The sequence below is a fragment of the Schistocerca cancellata genome, chromosome 3, assembly GCF_023864275.1.
Source record: "Schistocerca cancellata isolate TAMUIC-IGC-003103 chromosome 3, iqSchCanc2.1, whole genome shotgun sequence".
In the NCBI taxonomy this organism is placed as follows: domain Eukaryota; kingdom Metazoa; phylum Arthropoda; class Insecta; order Orthoptera; family Acrididae; genus Schistocerca; species Schistocerca cancellata.
This window is the reverse complement of record NC_064628.1, coordinates 792,633,514-792,650,425: the sequence shown is the minus strand read 5'-3', so window position 1 is coordinate 792,650,425 and position 16,912 is coordinate 792,633,514. Positions and strand designations below refer to the sequence as shown.

The window sequence follows — 16,912 nt, the reverse complement described above, 5'->3', positions numbered from 1 at the left end:
ATAGACAGTGGCTGCTAAAGCGAAAGCAGTTTTCTCACGTAAATTTACTGCGAGAGTTGCAGGGCGAACCTAACGACTGGCGAAATTATTTGCGGATGGATGTCGAAACTTATAATTATCTCTCAAAGCTTGTAACCCCTCATATTATGAGAAAAAATACTTGCATAGAGAAGGGCAATTTCTCCTCATGAACGGCTGGCGGTAACATTAAGATTCCTAGCAACAGGAAGGAGCTACAAGGATTTGGAATTTTCAACTGCAATATCGAAACAAGAGTTGAGTGAAATAATACCCGCAATTTTTCAATTAGAGCATTGTATGCTGCTGTCTTTTTGTCTCAGTAACTATATTCTTTACTTTAATCTTCCATAGACATGGGTGGTTTCTATATATTTCAATGAATTCACTTACAAACTCTCGAGAACACTGACGAGTATCAGCCATTTTAATGCCCTGTGCGCACAAACACTAGACTAAGCAAACAGCTGTTTCGCGCCAGATTTGTGGCGATCTCCTGTCCACACGCTCCAACTTGTCTGCGCAGATGTGGTTTGAAACCACAGATTTGAGAGGTTTCGCTCAAACCTCCAACTCCAACTTCCAGGTTTGCACACACCTGAGGTTGGTGCAAATCTTCTGTCCACACGCAACGATCTGTCTGCGCAGATGTGACGTGCGCAGACATTTGCGCAGACAGATCGTTGCGTGTGGACGGGCCTTCAGTTGAACAAAGTGAAACTGTGAATGAGTTCAACATTCTTCAAATAGATATAGAATATTATCGTGAGATATATAGATCTATAAATAAGATGGAAACATTCAGTGAGCTCCGAATGAAAGTTTTAGCGAAATTTCAAGTTATCATCCACGGAAACTTTGTCGTAACCTAAATGAATTTAGTTCCCGAGTGCAACGCGAACCTGACATCGGTAGTTCATCGCACCAAGCTGAGTAAAAGCGTTTACCTTGAGAGGGTACTGTTTCGGAAATGCTTTTTGTCTGGTACATACATTTAGACTGCGACTGTGTGTAAGAAAGAAAGTAACATAGCACTTTGTATTGAAAGTCTGTAGTGGGTCATAGCGGAAGCTTTTTGTGGATCGAAACAGAGGATTAACCAGTACAAAGAACACCTTTCTGTTTGATGAGCGTGCGTTCCTGTTTTGATTCACGAAGAGACGGCGACGGAAAAAGAATTTATTTTATGTGAATGTCGTCGAAATCTTTTGGCTCCTATTCACGAAAAATGGCTAATTAAGTGCATAAACTTGATATTGTTTATAACACAACATAGTACGTAGTTTTAAAGCTTTAAACGTAGAGAAAGCAAGAATCTTGTCTCAGATAGGAGCGGTTCTGATGGTCTCAGTTACTCCTTTCTTCTCCTTCTTTTCCTTGGCCTTTTTCCCGCACCTACGAGGCGTGAACATGTTCATTTACGGATTTGGCAACATTAGTAGTAGAGGGCGGCCGGATGTCCTTTATGTCGACCCCTCACCCACCTTATTCTCGTCGAAGTCATTAGAGACAGAGACTACGTCAGTTAAGGGAGACTGAAGCAAACGTGGCCAGATTTAAGTAACGATTTCCGCCTTCGCCTGTAGCGCATAGGAATTCCCCAGAAATTTATCCAGGAGAGCCAATATTCCAAAACTGCCAAATTTAGGGTTCTGTGCCTCAGTCGGTAAAAACGGAACTCCTATAAGATCACTTTATTGTCTCTCTGTCTGTCAGACTGTTCAAAAACCTCTTTTGTCAGTAACGGGTAGACGCAGCGTGTACTCGTCTACACTCCTGGAAATGGAAAAAAGAACACATTGACACCGGTGTGTCAGACCCACCATACTTGCTCCGGACACTGCGAGAGGGCTGTACAAGCAATGATCACACGCACGGCACAGCGGACACACCAGGAACCGCGGTGTTGGCCGTCGAATGGCGCTAGCTGCGCAGCATTTGTGCACCGCCGCCGTCAGTGTCAGCCAGTTTGCCGTGGCATACGGAGCTCCATCGCAGTCTTTAACACTGGTAGCATGCCGCGACAGCGTAGACGTGAACCGTATGTGCAGTTGACGGACTTTGAGCGAGGGCGTATAGTGGGCATGCGGGAGGCCAGGTGGACGTACCGCCGAATTGCTCAACACGTGGGGCGTGAGGTCTCCACAGTACATCGATGTTGTCGCCAGTGGTCGGCGGAAGGTGCACGTGCCCGTCGACCTGGGACCAGACCGCAGCGACGCACGGATGCACGCCAAGACCGTAGGATCCTACGCAGTGCCGTAGGGGACCGCACCGCCACTTCCCAGCAAATTAGGGACACTGTTGCTCCTGGGGTATCGGCGAGGACCATTCGCAACCGTCTCCATGAAGCTGGGCTACGGTCCCGCACACCGTTAGGCCGTCTTCCGCTCACGCCCCAACATCGTGCAGCCCGCCTCCAGTGGTGTCGCGACAGGCGTGAATGGAGGGACGAATGGAGGCGTGTCGTCTTCAGCGATGAGAGTCGCTTCTGCCTTGGTGCCAATGATGGTCGTATGCGTGTTTGGCGCCGTGCAGGTGAGCGCCACAATCAGGACTGCATACGACCGAGGCACACAGGGCCAACACCCGGCATCATGGTGTGGGGAGCGATCTCCTACACTGGCCGTACACCACTGGTGATCGTCGAGGGGACACTGAATAGTGCACGGTACATCCAAACTGTCATCGAACCCATCGTTCTACCATTCCTAGACCGGCAAGGGAACTTGCTGTTCCAACAGGACAATGCACGTCCGCATGTATCCCGTGCCACCCAACGTGCTCTAGAAGGTGTAAGTCAACTACCCTGGCCAGCAAGATCTCCGGATCTGTCCCCCATTGAGCATGTTTGGGACTGGATGAAGCGTCGTCTCACGCGGTCTGCACGTCCAGCACGAACGCTTGTCCAACTGAGGCGCCAGGTGGAAATGGCATGGCAAGCCGTTCCACAGGACTACATCCAGCATCTCTACGATCGTCTCCATGGGAGAATAGCAGCCTGCATTGCTGCGAAAGGTGGATATACACTGTACTAGTGCCGACATTGTGCATGCTCTGTTGCCGGTGTCTATGTGCCTGTGGTTCTGTCAGTGTGATCATGTGATGTATCTGACCCCAGGAATGTGTCAATAAAGTTTCCCCTTCCTGAGACAATGAATTCACGGTGTTCTTATTTCAATTTCCAGGAGTGTATATGATCCCTTGGCGGTGTAAAAAACTGAAGCTTCTCAGTCAATGCAGTCAAGATGTGCGGCCATTTATGTCATATTTTTTTATACTTGCAAACTCACTCATCAAAATCTATAGGGTATTTCCCGTTAGGCTAGAATCGTGAAATTTGGTGAAAAGCAAGGGTCCACAGTTCCACAGTAGAAGCAAAAAAAAAAAAAAAAAAAAAAAAAAAAAAAAAAAAAAAAAAAAAAAAAAAGAAAAAAAAAAAAGTTATCCAATGTCAAACTTGAAATTAAAACAAATCAGCAGTTCTGCATTCAGGCTAACTGAATTACAATGATAAAAGTCAAACATCAGGCAGGGAATGACTTTATTGCTCATATGAAATGTTTCGCAATGTATCCATCATCCACCCAGGAGCGATTACTGCACGCAGATACGGCGTTTCAAGTTGTATGTAAAACAAACAATCACAGACTAGTCTACGTGCAGTAATTACTCCTGGATATCTGATGATGGATAAATTCCGAAACACATCATACGAGCAATAAAGGCATTCCTTGCCTGATGTTTGTTTGACTCTCGTCATTGCGACCCAGTCAGCTTGAATGTAGAACTAGTGATTATTATAATGTGTGATTTTATGTCATATTTACATTGTTGCAATGAAAACATTCTCAAAAATCTTGGAATCCTTGGGACTGATATCTTGCCAGTATCGATGTCGTTAACAAGCAAAAGTGGTCGAGATTGTCGATTCCAAGAATGAGTAACAATCTAAACATAGTAAAGCTTGTACAGAACTCTCAGTGCGCTAGCCCTGCTCGCATCTGGCCAGTTTTTATACAGGGTGTTTCAAAAATGACCGGTATATTTGAAACGGCAATAAAAACTAAACGAGCAGTGATAGAAATACACCGTTTGTTGCAATATGCTTGGGACAACAGTACATTTTCAGGCGGACAAACTTTCGAAATTACAGTAGTTACAATTTTCAACAACAGATGGCGCTGCAAGTGATGTGAAAGATATAGAAGACAACGCAGTCTGTGGGTGCGCCATTCTGTACGTCGTCTTTCTGCTGTAAGCGTGTGCTGTTCACAACGTGCAAGTGTGCTGTAGACAACATGGTTTATTCCTTAGAACAGAGGATTTTTCTGGTGTTGGAATTCCACCGCCTAGAACACAGTGTTGTTGCAACAAGACGAAGTTTTCAACGGAGGTTTAATGTAACCAAAGGACCGAAAAGCGATACAATAAAGGATCTGTTTGAAAAATTTCAACGGACTGGGAACGTGACGGATGAACGTGCTGGAAAGGTAGGGCGACCGCGTACGGCAACCACAGAGGGCAACGCGCAGCTAGTGCAGCAGGTGATCCAACAGCGGCCTCGGGTTTCCATTCGCCATGTTGCAGCTGCGGTCCAAATGACACCAACGTCCACGTATCGTCTCGTGCGCCAGAGTTTACACCTCTATCCATACAAAATTCAAACGCGGCAACCCCTCAGCGCCGCTACTATTGCTGCACGAGAGACATTCGCTAACGATATAGTGCACAGGATTGATGACAGCGATATGCATGTGGGCAGCATTTGGTTTACTGACGAAGCTTATTTTTACCTGGACGGCTTCGTCAATAAACAGAACTGGCGCATATGGGGAACCGAAAAGCCCCATGTTGCAGTCTCATCGTCCCTGCATCCTCAAAAAGTACTGGTCTGGGCCGCCATTTCTTCCAAAGGAATCATTGGCCCATTTTTCAGATCCGAAACGATTACTGTATCACGCTATCTGGACATTCTTCGTGAATTTGTGGCGGTACAAACTGCCTTAGACGACACTGCGAACACCTCGTGGTTTATGCAAGATGGTGCCCGGCCACATCGCATGGCCGACGTCTTTAATTTCCTGAATGAATATTTCGATGATCGTGTGATTGCTTTGGGCTATCCGAAACATACAGGAGGCGGCGTGGATTGGCCTCCCTATTCGCCAGACATGAACCCCTGTGACTTCTTTCTGTGGGGACACTTGAAAGACCAGGTGTACCGCCAGAATCCAGAAACAATTGAACAGCTGAAGCAGTATATCTCATCTGGATGTGAAGCCATTCCGCCAGACACGTTGTCAAAGGTTTCGGGTAATTTCATTCAGAGACTACGCCATATTATTGCTACGCATGGTGGATATGTGGAAAATATCGTACTATAGAGTTTCCCAGACCGCAGCGCCATCTGTTGTTGAAAATTGTAACTACTGTAATTTCGAAAGTTTGTCTGCCTGAAAATGTACTGTTGTCCCAAGCATATTGCAACAAACGGTGTATTTCTATCGCTGCTCGTTTAGTTTTTATTGCCGTTTCAAATATACCGGTCATTTTTGAAACACCCTGTATAAGTGATTGGATGAGTTTGAGAAAGTGTACCCCAGTTCCAGAGGCGGTCTAATGCCCAAGCGACACATGCCACTGCTTGGTGCGTCTAGTTTGGAGCGATGCCACAGGAGCGTAAACTGTTATTTCTGTACAGGACGTATCACAACTAGTAGCGGCCGCTTAGGGCACCAAGCTCAGAGGAATGTTAGGGGAGGCCAGGTGCAAGAAGTATAGGCAGTGCGTATTACAATTAGTAGCGAAAACAGACATGGGTGGTTTAGGGGGGAGGAGGCACTAAATGATAAGTCTCTATGTTGAAAAAAGTTCTCCAGGCGGTCCTATCCAGAACTAAATGTGACAGGAAGTACAATAAACGTATTTCATAGCAAACGACTGCTACTAGTCTTAAGGAAGATTACTTTCATGCCTAAAAGGTAAGCGTACTTCATTCATATATCCAAAGTATATCTTTTTCAAATATAAATTCCACCTTTTCGATTTAACTATCTGAAATTACACCCCCCCCCCCCCCCTGTGATCGTATCCAGAACAACCAGTGAGTTCTAAAATAAACCTGCAAATATCCACAAAACATATTTTGTTCACATTGTAAGTGTGTGGGTGTTATGTTGACGAGTTGGGCAACGGATTGATCTGACAAGTACCCTTTGGCTCATACAAGAAGCAATTTCCACCCCACACTACTACAGAAGTCAGACAGACGCTCCTAACGTACCAAAAAGAAATGCCTGAAAAACTTTCAGCAATAAATATCTTCTGGAGTCGTCCGCTGAAAGGAAAAGACACAAAAATATTCTATTTTCTTACGTAACTAGTGGGATATGTGGGTACTGGAGTATTGCTAGTTAGTGTAAGAAAAACATTAAATGAACGTAAAATATTATTTATTGCAAAATATGAGAAAATCAAGTGGAACTTTTATTTATAAACTGATACACAAATTTCCCGGTTCTTTTCGAAATAGGAGGTTACCTCTTATGGATAGGAATCCTGTTCATGAAATTTATATACAAAGTGTGCAAAAGCTCTTTTATCCCTTTTCTTTAAGAATGTTATTTACTCGGCAGAGTGGTTGGGAGCCGCGCCTACTCAACTTGAATAATTATCCGATTAAATTTTTCTAAGTACGGTCGAGGCTGTCACGTGACAAATGTAATAGAGTGACGTTAATGAAGTATGTTATTTCTAATGGAGGAAAGATGGGACTTGTCTACGCTGTAGTGCACAATAGCGTGAGCTGCGACGACTGCTGCCTGCGTCGTTCGCCGCTGAAAAATAACAAAACTATCTCTTTCTATCTCGATTGACTTCCTCAATCGAACTCTCACTAAGCCTTGATGAAGTCAAAGACTCCTATCTGCTCCTAGTCTAACTATTGGCGTGGTACACTGGTCAGATAACCAGTTCACAGTGATGCCACTCAATGTTCGCTCGCTAACTAATACTCTGTATGTGTTCACACCGCACATAAAGTGTCGCGGCCAACACAGTGTACAAATGCTTAATCGTGAGTGACTCAATATAGAGTATCACTCCATTTCGCTTGCGACACAGGTACTTTGTGAGTGCAGTACTGAGTAGAGACTTTGTTCCTCGCTCTCTGCGTACAGGCACAAGCGCACTTGCTCCCGCTACGTGTTCCCGCTTCAAGAGCGTCACTGGAACGACCCCTCTCGACGCAAAAAGCGAAAGGGTATATCATCTGCTGCCTTTCCCTCACTCCTCTGGCTCACTGCGTCAGAAATAATCCGCCAATCAGCGTTACTCTTACAAATGGGAGAATGGCGCTCCGTTTAAGCCGACCAATCCAGAAATATATAGCATCTGCGTTAGGCGTTTACTGTCCACCTGTGAGAACCCTGAAACCGCACACTAGGTCTGTCAAAAAATGCGTATGCTGGGCCTCTCCCGAACAATACAGCAGGTTTTTCTTTTAAGGTAAACACGCAGGCCATTATCCCTTTTCTCTGGCAAAAACTTTTGGTCCCTGGGCAGTCGGCCAGCCGGTGCAGTGGCATGCTAACTCACCCTCTTATGGACTTTCCAGCAGGCTGGTTGCCTCCACCGAACAAAAAGTCCTGTGGCCATCGTGACTTGAATGTTTGTGTATGCATGCCTTCGACTTTTTAATCTCGGTGGGCACTTGCGGTTTATTTATTAGATTTGCATATCGATTAAATGGAAATATGTAAAATTGACTCTACCCTATCGAGTTTGGGCTCGAATGAAACGTCTTGATACGCAGAATACGATGGTGAGGTCGGGATATGTAAGAATTGAAGGTCAGGAGACCACGCCACCTTACAACATATCAATAAGTTTTTTACCCGACAGTTAAAAGTCTGAAATGCATCAAAAGTCTGAAAACTCGAGTAAATCCTGTATATTATTAACAAAAGCAACCAGTAGACATGTCAATAGTATTACTCTTCAAAGTGGAGAACAAGATGTAAGGGATGATCAAAATGTTTCCATTCGAAGGCCGTACAATCTAAAACTGGAATGCCAGTTAGGCAAAATCGCTGTGAGCTTTGAGGCAAACATATCACTGACGGACCAGGTTGAAGATACCATTTGGTAAAATATCGTGTCCACCGCTGCTCATCCTCACCCGACAGGAACCATCGACAATTCAAGACCTTTTTAAGGGACCGCAGACGTGATAATTGAGTTATTTTCTTGTCTTCAATTTTCAAAGTTGGATGTTACAATTAAAATTTAATAAGAAAGCAAAATTTTTGGGTTTTTTTGGGTGAAGTGTAGCTCCGCATTCGAAGAGATGACTATGGGAAACCTCCGATAAACAAGCTCAGACAGGCCAGGGTCTTAACGGCATGGGACTGAACTAACAAAAATGGCCCTAGCCTTCCCAGATTGACAGATTATTGTGCAGTCAGGAAAACCGAACTGCTGAATTCACAATTCCGTAACTGCACAATAGACTGTTTTGCATTCCTCGAAGTTTAAGATCCTCATTCATGGAGTGGACAACTTTTCTACCTTGAAATTACTCTTTTTCCTTCTCTTCTAGAGCAGAAAATGGCATTTTCTCTTTTCGACTGATGCATTTGGGCCCATATATGAAGTACAGATGAATCAGAGCAACAGTATTGCAAAACCATGTTTTCCAGAGTACTATAGTAAAACTGAACGCCGTGTCAGAGAGCCATGATGGGTGTTCCTTTACCACAGAAAATGGGTGTTCCTTTACCACAGAAAAACGGTAAATCGCTGTTGTGATTAAAGTTGTGCAGCAGCAAGAGGGGGTGTCCTTGGGGAAGTTGGGGGGACATGTTGGGCAAGTATACTATAACCATATTTATTCTGCACTGGAAATGGGCGCCACAATTGTCAGGCAAGCGTGTTGGACTGACCTCTTCCTGTAGTTCGATAAGAGTTGTACGAGCAAATGTGCCTTGACTGCAGGACGGCATCGCAACCACTATCCCGTACAGAGAAAGGCATAATTCCCATTGACCACTCTAAAAACGAAACGAAACCAAGTTATATAGGGTGGCACACGAAATATGGCACCATTTTGTATTGAATAAAAGCTTTACTGTCAAGAAAAAGTTAAAGGAACCTATACTACCCTGAAAACACTTTGTGGAGAATTCTTCCAACTCAGCACATGCTCAATACGTTCACCATTTTGATTCCTAATTTCCTTCACTTGAGCACTGATATTAGCGATAATTTTGTGATTTCACTGTAGGTTTGAAGAATAAGGCGTCTAAGTTGCATTAAATCATGTGGACGTTTCAGGAAGGTTGTTTCCTGTAGGTATCAAATTGGTTCAAATGGCTCTGAGCACTATGGGACTTAACATCTGAGGTCATCAGTCCCCTAGAACTTAAAACTACTTCAACCTAACTGACATAAGGACATCACACACATCCATGCCCGAGGCAGGATTCGAACCTGCAACCGTAGCGGTCACGCGGTTCCAGACTGGAGCGCCTAGAACCACACGGCCACACCGGCCGGCCTGTAGGTATCTCCAGAGAAAAAAGTCACATGGGTTGAGGTTTGAACTATTGGGGGGAAGGGGGGGGGGAATTGTCTGTCATAGAAACGCCATGGAAATTTGACAGGGGAAACCCCATTGCACATCCCCCAACCCACCGCCACCCTCTCAGATTATCGGTAAGAGGTCCCATTGGACAACCCATCAAAAACTGAACATAGATCAAGCATGAAAACAGGAAGAAGGTGTACTGAACTGTGAAAAAAAAGCAAAATAGGAACAGTGAACCATGCAAGTTCAAGAAGTGTAACACTGAGCAAAGGTGAAAGAGCAATGATGTCGTGGTTGAGTGGTCACCATGTTGGGTGGCTGAGCGGGCGAGTCGTGTCTAAGTTCCCTCGTGGTACTTCATTTTCCCCACAAATTTATGAACTGTCCGTCCGGCCATTGCCGTGTCTGTTCGCTGTATTCAAATTTTTGTCTGTGTCGTGATGTAATGTCCGTTTGCAACAGCAAAGCGTAAGGAAGGAACCTACAATGAAAGTTGATTCTGTACAACTATTCTATTAGCAGCCGAAAGGAAGAGGCTTTCTAATGGGAACCGCAAACGTTTGATGACAAGGCGACTGGCCAACCGAATCCACCACCGGAAAACATGTCTGGTGTGTCACACACAGCTTTAGTGACAGTACGTGTGTTACATGATAGGAATCTCTTATCGACGCACCTAACTTGTACGCCTAGTGAGTGAGTGAGCTAAGCCTCCTTGTCTGATTTAGGCGTTTGTATGACAGTGAATGTGATCACACCCGAAGAAATGATGTAAATTAATACAGGGTGACACAGAATAACAGGAATGTTTGAAATGAGTAGTGGTAGCCATAAGCAGGTGGCAGCGCTGGGGTTCGTGACAGCGAGTAAACAGTCCGCCATTTCGGTGGACATGGATCAGTGGAACAGACAACAGTGTGCATTAGCCATTAAAATGTTTTATAAAAACAATGATAGTTTAATAGCGGCGCAGAGGGAGTTTCAATGTCTTCATAATTTAGGACGTCATGATGCCGTTCCGTCGAAACACGCGATAAATGTTGGATTAATAACTTTGAAGAGACTGGATCTGCCCTCAAGAAGAAACCAACAGAACAACCTAGAAGTGTGCGTTCACGAGTGAACAGTGATGTACGCGAGTCTGTCTTACGGAACCCACGGCGTTCAATTCCCAAGCAAGCAGCAGTGATTGGAATGTCCCGGGAGAATATTCGTACAAACTACAGATGGCGCAACAATTGGAGGACAACGATTACCGGTTACGATTAGGATTCTGTCAACAAATGATAACAAAAATAAACAGGGACGATGAATTTATAAACAAGTTGTGGATATCAGATGAGGCACATTTTCATCTCACAGGTTATGAGAATAAACAGAACTACGTTACTGGGCAAACACAAATACTAATGACGTTAATGAGCGCTAGTAAAGCGACAGTATGGTGTGGTGTTTCATTACATGGGATTATCGGACCGTATTTTTCGCAAATGAACAGGGAAACACAATAGCTGTCAATGCCGATCGTTACGTGGGGATGTTACAAACTTTCGTTACACCTGCGTTGAACAACTCAACAGCAGATTTCACGAATGTGTTCGTACAGAAGGACGCAATTAAAAAAAAAAATGATAAATGCCATCAATGTTTCGTAAGTGGCAAAGTTGTAAGGTTTCAATTACTATGAATGCAATTTCTTTCCTTGATCACTTCTGGTTTCATTGGGTTGTGGAAATGTCCCCGTTTTCTGTGTCAACCTGTAGTTTGTTACATAAGCTGCAACAAATGAACTCAACAGTTTCACATCACACAGTCTTGCCAATGCTCTATCAAAACATATGTTATTAACATTTTCAAATTACGTTCCGTTTTGGAATTTTTGGCTCTCGAATTCCTTTGTTGTAACATAGTTCACAGCGGTTTATTTGTTGCTTTCATTTCTGTGAAGTGGCTGTGTGGTATCTCGCCTGCTCTCACTATTCATCACATTTATTTGCGATGGTACCGTATTCTTACCACGTGACTCATATTCTATAACCAACACACAGTATGATAATTGCGAGAACTTCAGAAATAGAACAAACATTTCAATAACCTAACGGACAGTTCATAATATTGTGAAAAAAAAAGTTGGCACGAGGGAGTTTTGAACAACGTTCCAACTGTGACCACTTTTTTTATCTCATTTTGTCCGTTAATGTTCGTAGCATTTGTTCGGGGTGGACGTTCCATGACTCCCGGCCAATTTCATCGTTGATCCATTCATTCATTTTGTTTAACCCATTCACCGAAAACACTGAGCTACCGTACCAGCGTACCCACGATGACATTGCTCAGCCACTTAGCTCGATGTTGCACTTCTTAAGCTTGGATCATTTACTGTTTCTATTTTGCTTTTTTTTTTTTTTTTTTTTTTTACAGTCCAATATCCCTTCTTCCTGTTTTCATGCTTGATTTGTGTTCAGTTTTTGATGAGCAGTCCACTGGGCCATCTTCACTAAATCTGACAGTGGGGCGCGAAGGGGTTTGCCTTGGAAGTGAAGTGATCCCAGCTAGCACTCAAGCTTATTTCAAGGTGGATATTGAGTTTACGTTCAGTTGAAAATTCAAGATTGAAAAATCAACCTGTTACACAGCTTGTTTCAAGGTGGGTATTGAGTTTAGGTTCAGTTGAAAATTCAAGATTGAAAAATCAACCTGTTACACAGTTTACATCAAGCTGTAAAAATTTAGCTTGAATTAAAATAATTTTCCCAAGCTTGAAATAAACTGTAATTTCCCTGGAAGGCTGTACAGCAGATGCGCGCGCAGCATAGCTTCCATAGACGTCCACGGGAAGCGCCACAAGCGTTTATAAGCCGTGACGTAAGGGTGTTGTCGTGTATGACGTCATGACGGCGCGGAGTTTGGTTTGAGTGTGGCTGTCTCCAGTTCTGTTTTATCTTATTTTATTTACTTTTCCGAGCCTTGCTATGTTTACGGCCATTTTACCTTTGTGACGCGCGTTAATGGTTGTGGTTTGTTGACAAGTTTGTTTTATACTAGAAAACAGTTCGGTACGTTAATGTTACAAATGTTAAATATTACGTAACGTAAAGTTACGTTTACGGCCATTTTACCTTTGTGACGCGCGTTAATGGTTGTGGTTCGTTGACAAGTTTGTTTTATACTAGAAAACAGTTTGGTACGTTAATGTTACAAATGTTAAATATTACGTAACGTAATTAATTAGGTTCAATAAATTCAGATTAATATTTATATAGCTTAAAACAAGCTGTAAATACCAGGCTGTATTCCACGTGTGTAGATACAGCTGGAGCCAAGCTTGATAAGTCAAGCTTGAAATATAGCTTGAACTCTGCCAACTTTGATGTTTATTTCAAGCTAGAATCCAGCTAACAGGCTTGAATATTCCAGCTTTGATCAAGCTTATATACTTGAGCTTTACAGCTGGAAACAAGTTTGAAATCGGCTTACTGTGCTATCTGGGATCCTCATGTCGAAACACACGTACAAGGAACCCTACACCATGTTTGAAGTACGGGTGTTCAAAAAGTCTCTCCGCACTGCCGTATGATTGTTAGCCGCTCGTGCCGTATGATTGTTCGCCTGCCTCGGTTACTTCCCTTCAATTGGAATCTCCCAACATTCCACTGTTACGTTTATCTCATTCAGTCAGTAGTATCGTTGGTGTGTGTCGTTAGTCGTTGACGTGAACGTTTTAAGTTTAGTTCCTTTGTTCGTTTTTGTCTCTGTTAAAATGCTAACCATTGAAGAACGTGTTTTTAGTCGAACAAGTGTTCAAAGCTGGCGGTAAATACACAGTTTCAGTTCGTCAAACGCCGCGCGGGATTAGTCGAGCGGTCTGAGGCGCTGCAGTCATGGACTGTGCGGCTGATCCCGGCGGAGGTTCGAGTCCTCCCTCGGGCATGGGTGTGTGTGTTTGTCCTTACGATAATTTCGGTTAAGTAGTGTGTAAGCTTAGAGACTGATGACCGTAGCAGTTAAGTCCCATAAGATTTCACCACATTTGAACATTTTGAAGTTCGTCAAACATTTAATTCAGTTTTCCGGGACACAACACTTCCACATCGTGATACTGTGCGAGATTTGAGTAACAAATTTCGAAGTACGGGTTCAGTGACAGATGCACCGAGAAGTGGTCGCCCTAGCGTTTGGTCTGAGGATAAACTACTCGATATTTCCGATTAAACGTCCATGAGTCTGAACAAGTCAGTAAGAAAAATCTCCCAGGAAATCAATGTTACTGCCGGAACGGCCCACACAGCTGTAAGAAAAAATGAAAACTTTTCCTATACAAAGTGACAGTCTTGCAAAAACTGAAAAATATTGATCATGGCAAGAGACTGCATTGTATTCAACAACAGGGTGGACACTTTCAACATTTAATGTGAAAATTTGTAAGTAAAAATGAATATTCAATAAATTAATAACTTGTATTTCACTGAGTTTCATTTCGGAATGTTCACTGCGGCATACGGCACGCGCGGCTAACAATCATACGGCACTGCGGAGAGACTTTTTGAACACCCCGTATTTGGCCTTGCTCCATCTTGCACGAACTACCGCGTGTTGAAGGGCAACGCCATAGCAAGGCGCTGTGGAACGAAGTTATTGCGGAGCATGCTCAAATAACGCGCACTATTCAGTTTCTTAAAAGAAAAAAGGTCGAATAATACCGTGACTGGAAATTCCTACCTACACTGTAATCCTCGGAGCATGATGTTGTCGTTCATGAAGCACTTCCGGATTTTCAGTAGCCCACAAACGTATACATTGTTTGTTCACCACACCTCGTCTGAAAACCAAACTTTGTTGAGAGTTTGTTGCCTATTCTCTGCCCTTGGCCAAACAGTAGTCTCTGCCCTGTTTGTTCTGCAATGAGCTTCTGAACAGAGGTCATCTTGTACATGTGCAAACGTAGGTCACTTTTGAGAATCCATTGAACACAGTGTCTGGATATGCCTAGTTGCACTGCCGCCTTTCTGCACGATTTGCCGAGAGCTTCTCTGTAGAGCAATTTGCACCGCTTCAGTTTTCTCCGGCGAACAGACTTCGACAGAGGTCGCTTCGCTTCTAATATTGATCCTTCCCGTACAAATTGATCATACAGCCTGAGAATGATTCTCTTGCAAGGGGCCCACCGTGTGTTAAAACTGTTTGCGAAACCACTTCTGACTAGGTTTGTCAAAACTGTACAACTGAAAAGTGTATTACTATTATTATTGTAGTACTGTTATTATTATTATTCACAACACTTTACACAATACATACATTATAGCTGCTACAATAGAAAGCATGCATTTATTGAACACGTTACTCACTGCCAACCGCGAATCCAGCCATTTCTGCGAGCCACTAGTTTCTTTGCTAGTCATATTTTGAAGTTATACTACTTTCCTGACTTCACAGCTTTAACAAGTTCTTTCCCGTTGTCGGATTTGACAAATTTAGCAAATTCAGCGCATTTCATACGGTAGCTAAAATTCACAAATAGTTGGGCTTTCACCGTTTCCACTTTCAGTCTTTTCCTTTCATTGCTTCAAATATTTAGCATCACACTCAAAATACACTCTACAAACGCACTGGACGGTGGCACTGCTAGCACATGTTGAACAGCAATCAGCAAATTATGTCCTTTGTATCTCTTAAAAAATGTCATCCATTTGTTTGAAATGTTTGGGTCTGGTAAATCCTTAATGAACGGCAAGATGTTATTCAGTGCACGTATCTCGTGAAATAGTTCGCCACAGTTTATATTTATGTTGAAATAATATATAAATTTCATCAAGTTCTCCATTTTAAGTGGCTCTTCAAGATTTAACTGAGAGCTAAGTTCGAAACTTGAATATTCACCAAAGTCAAACCATTATTCTAGATTTCCAGAATCCTAATACAGGCTTTCTGAGATTCTCTGACAAATTTTGCTTGTTCATATTTCGAATATTTTTTCAGCTCTTGTAATACCTCGAATCGGAAGACATTATTTCTTTGTCTATTGATATTTTCTGTATGTGCATAACAATGTGGAAAAAAAGTAAATTTTTGAGAGTGTTGCTTCATCGTCCACTTCACTGTCGTTTTCATGTGCTACGAATTTCCAAATAAGTTAAGCAGTATTGTCTTCATCCTGGCTTAGAAAATAAGACCTCGACAATGACTAGTTCTGGAGCAATCAATCTACAGCAGAAAAAAAGAGTCAAAAAGCATATAGGAACATGCTGTAGTAGTGTGGCGTACTCTTACTGCAGGAACAAAAAACTGTTCTTCAGCTCACTCACCTCCTTCGCGCTTGAAGAAAACTCATTAAATATCTTAACCACCAACGATTCAACATCAAATGACAGTAGTTTTAGTCCATATTTCTCATTATTGTGCCGTATATGCACGTGACAATGTCCTGCAATAAGCTGCGGTGCTTCAAACATTTTTTTCAACTAGCCACGAAAACAGATTGGTTTTTCTCACAATTAACGGAACAGTGGTCCGCACCGTACGCAACTAGTTGCGATCCTGAAACACCAGTCCGACGTTTCGTCAGCGTCTTCGTAAAAATCTATAACAACTGAAGTCGCTTTCATTTCTTGGTCGAAGTACCGTATAGCACCTGGAAATAATTTCATGTTTCCTTTATTCGAAGCATCACATGCAATCGAGTACTAACGTTTTACAGAATTTGTTGGAGAGAATGTGGAATCAATACATTCTCTGCTATAACTTGCTATAACTCCAGCTTTAGTCCATCCACAGTGAATTATTATGATAGTTTCGAATCTTGAAACAAAAAGTAAGATAGGAGAACATTCCCCACAGGGGTCTTGTGAAAGGTAACTGCGATGATGTTTCAGTCCATGATATGTTAATACTAGTTCCGTTGCTGTCACTTACTTTTCCGGACTAGGTCCCGCTGGCATGAAATACCTCTGAACAGCGCGGTTTTTTAACAAATACTGGACTTTATCAATATGAGTCGTGCTACTGGTATGATGCTTTATCTCTTTCACTGAGTCGTATTTCACTGTAAAGCTTATCACAGCATGTTTTACAATATCCGGTTTTTTTTTTTTGGCCTGCTACATTTGAGAAGCTTAGGCCTACTCTATATAATGTTATACACGTACACTCAGCCATTACGATGTCATTCTTAAACACATCAACTTTGAACTAAATGTATGCTGTGTACGGTTCACATAGAGTACAACCACAACAAAATACGAGGTGCGACAATAAAGTAATGAGACTGATTTTCTTTGCAAGATGTGGCAACCCTGCAGGCTTGCGTAG

At 42.9% G+C, this 16,912-nt stretch overlaps 1 protein-coding gene across 1 annotated transcript in view; it reads right to left on the bottom strand.

Annotated features, from left to right (window-relative positions):
• Window positions 1-16,912, bottom strand: part of LOC126176569 (proton channel OtopLc-like) — a 180,132-nt gene that overhangs the window by 131,397 nt on the left and 31,823 nt on the right. The window lies entirely within an intron of this gene.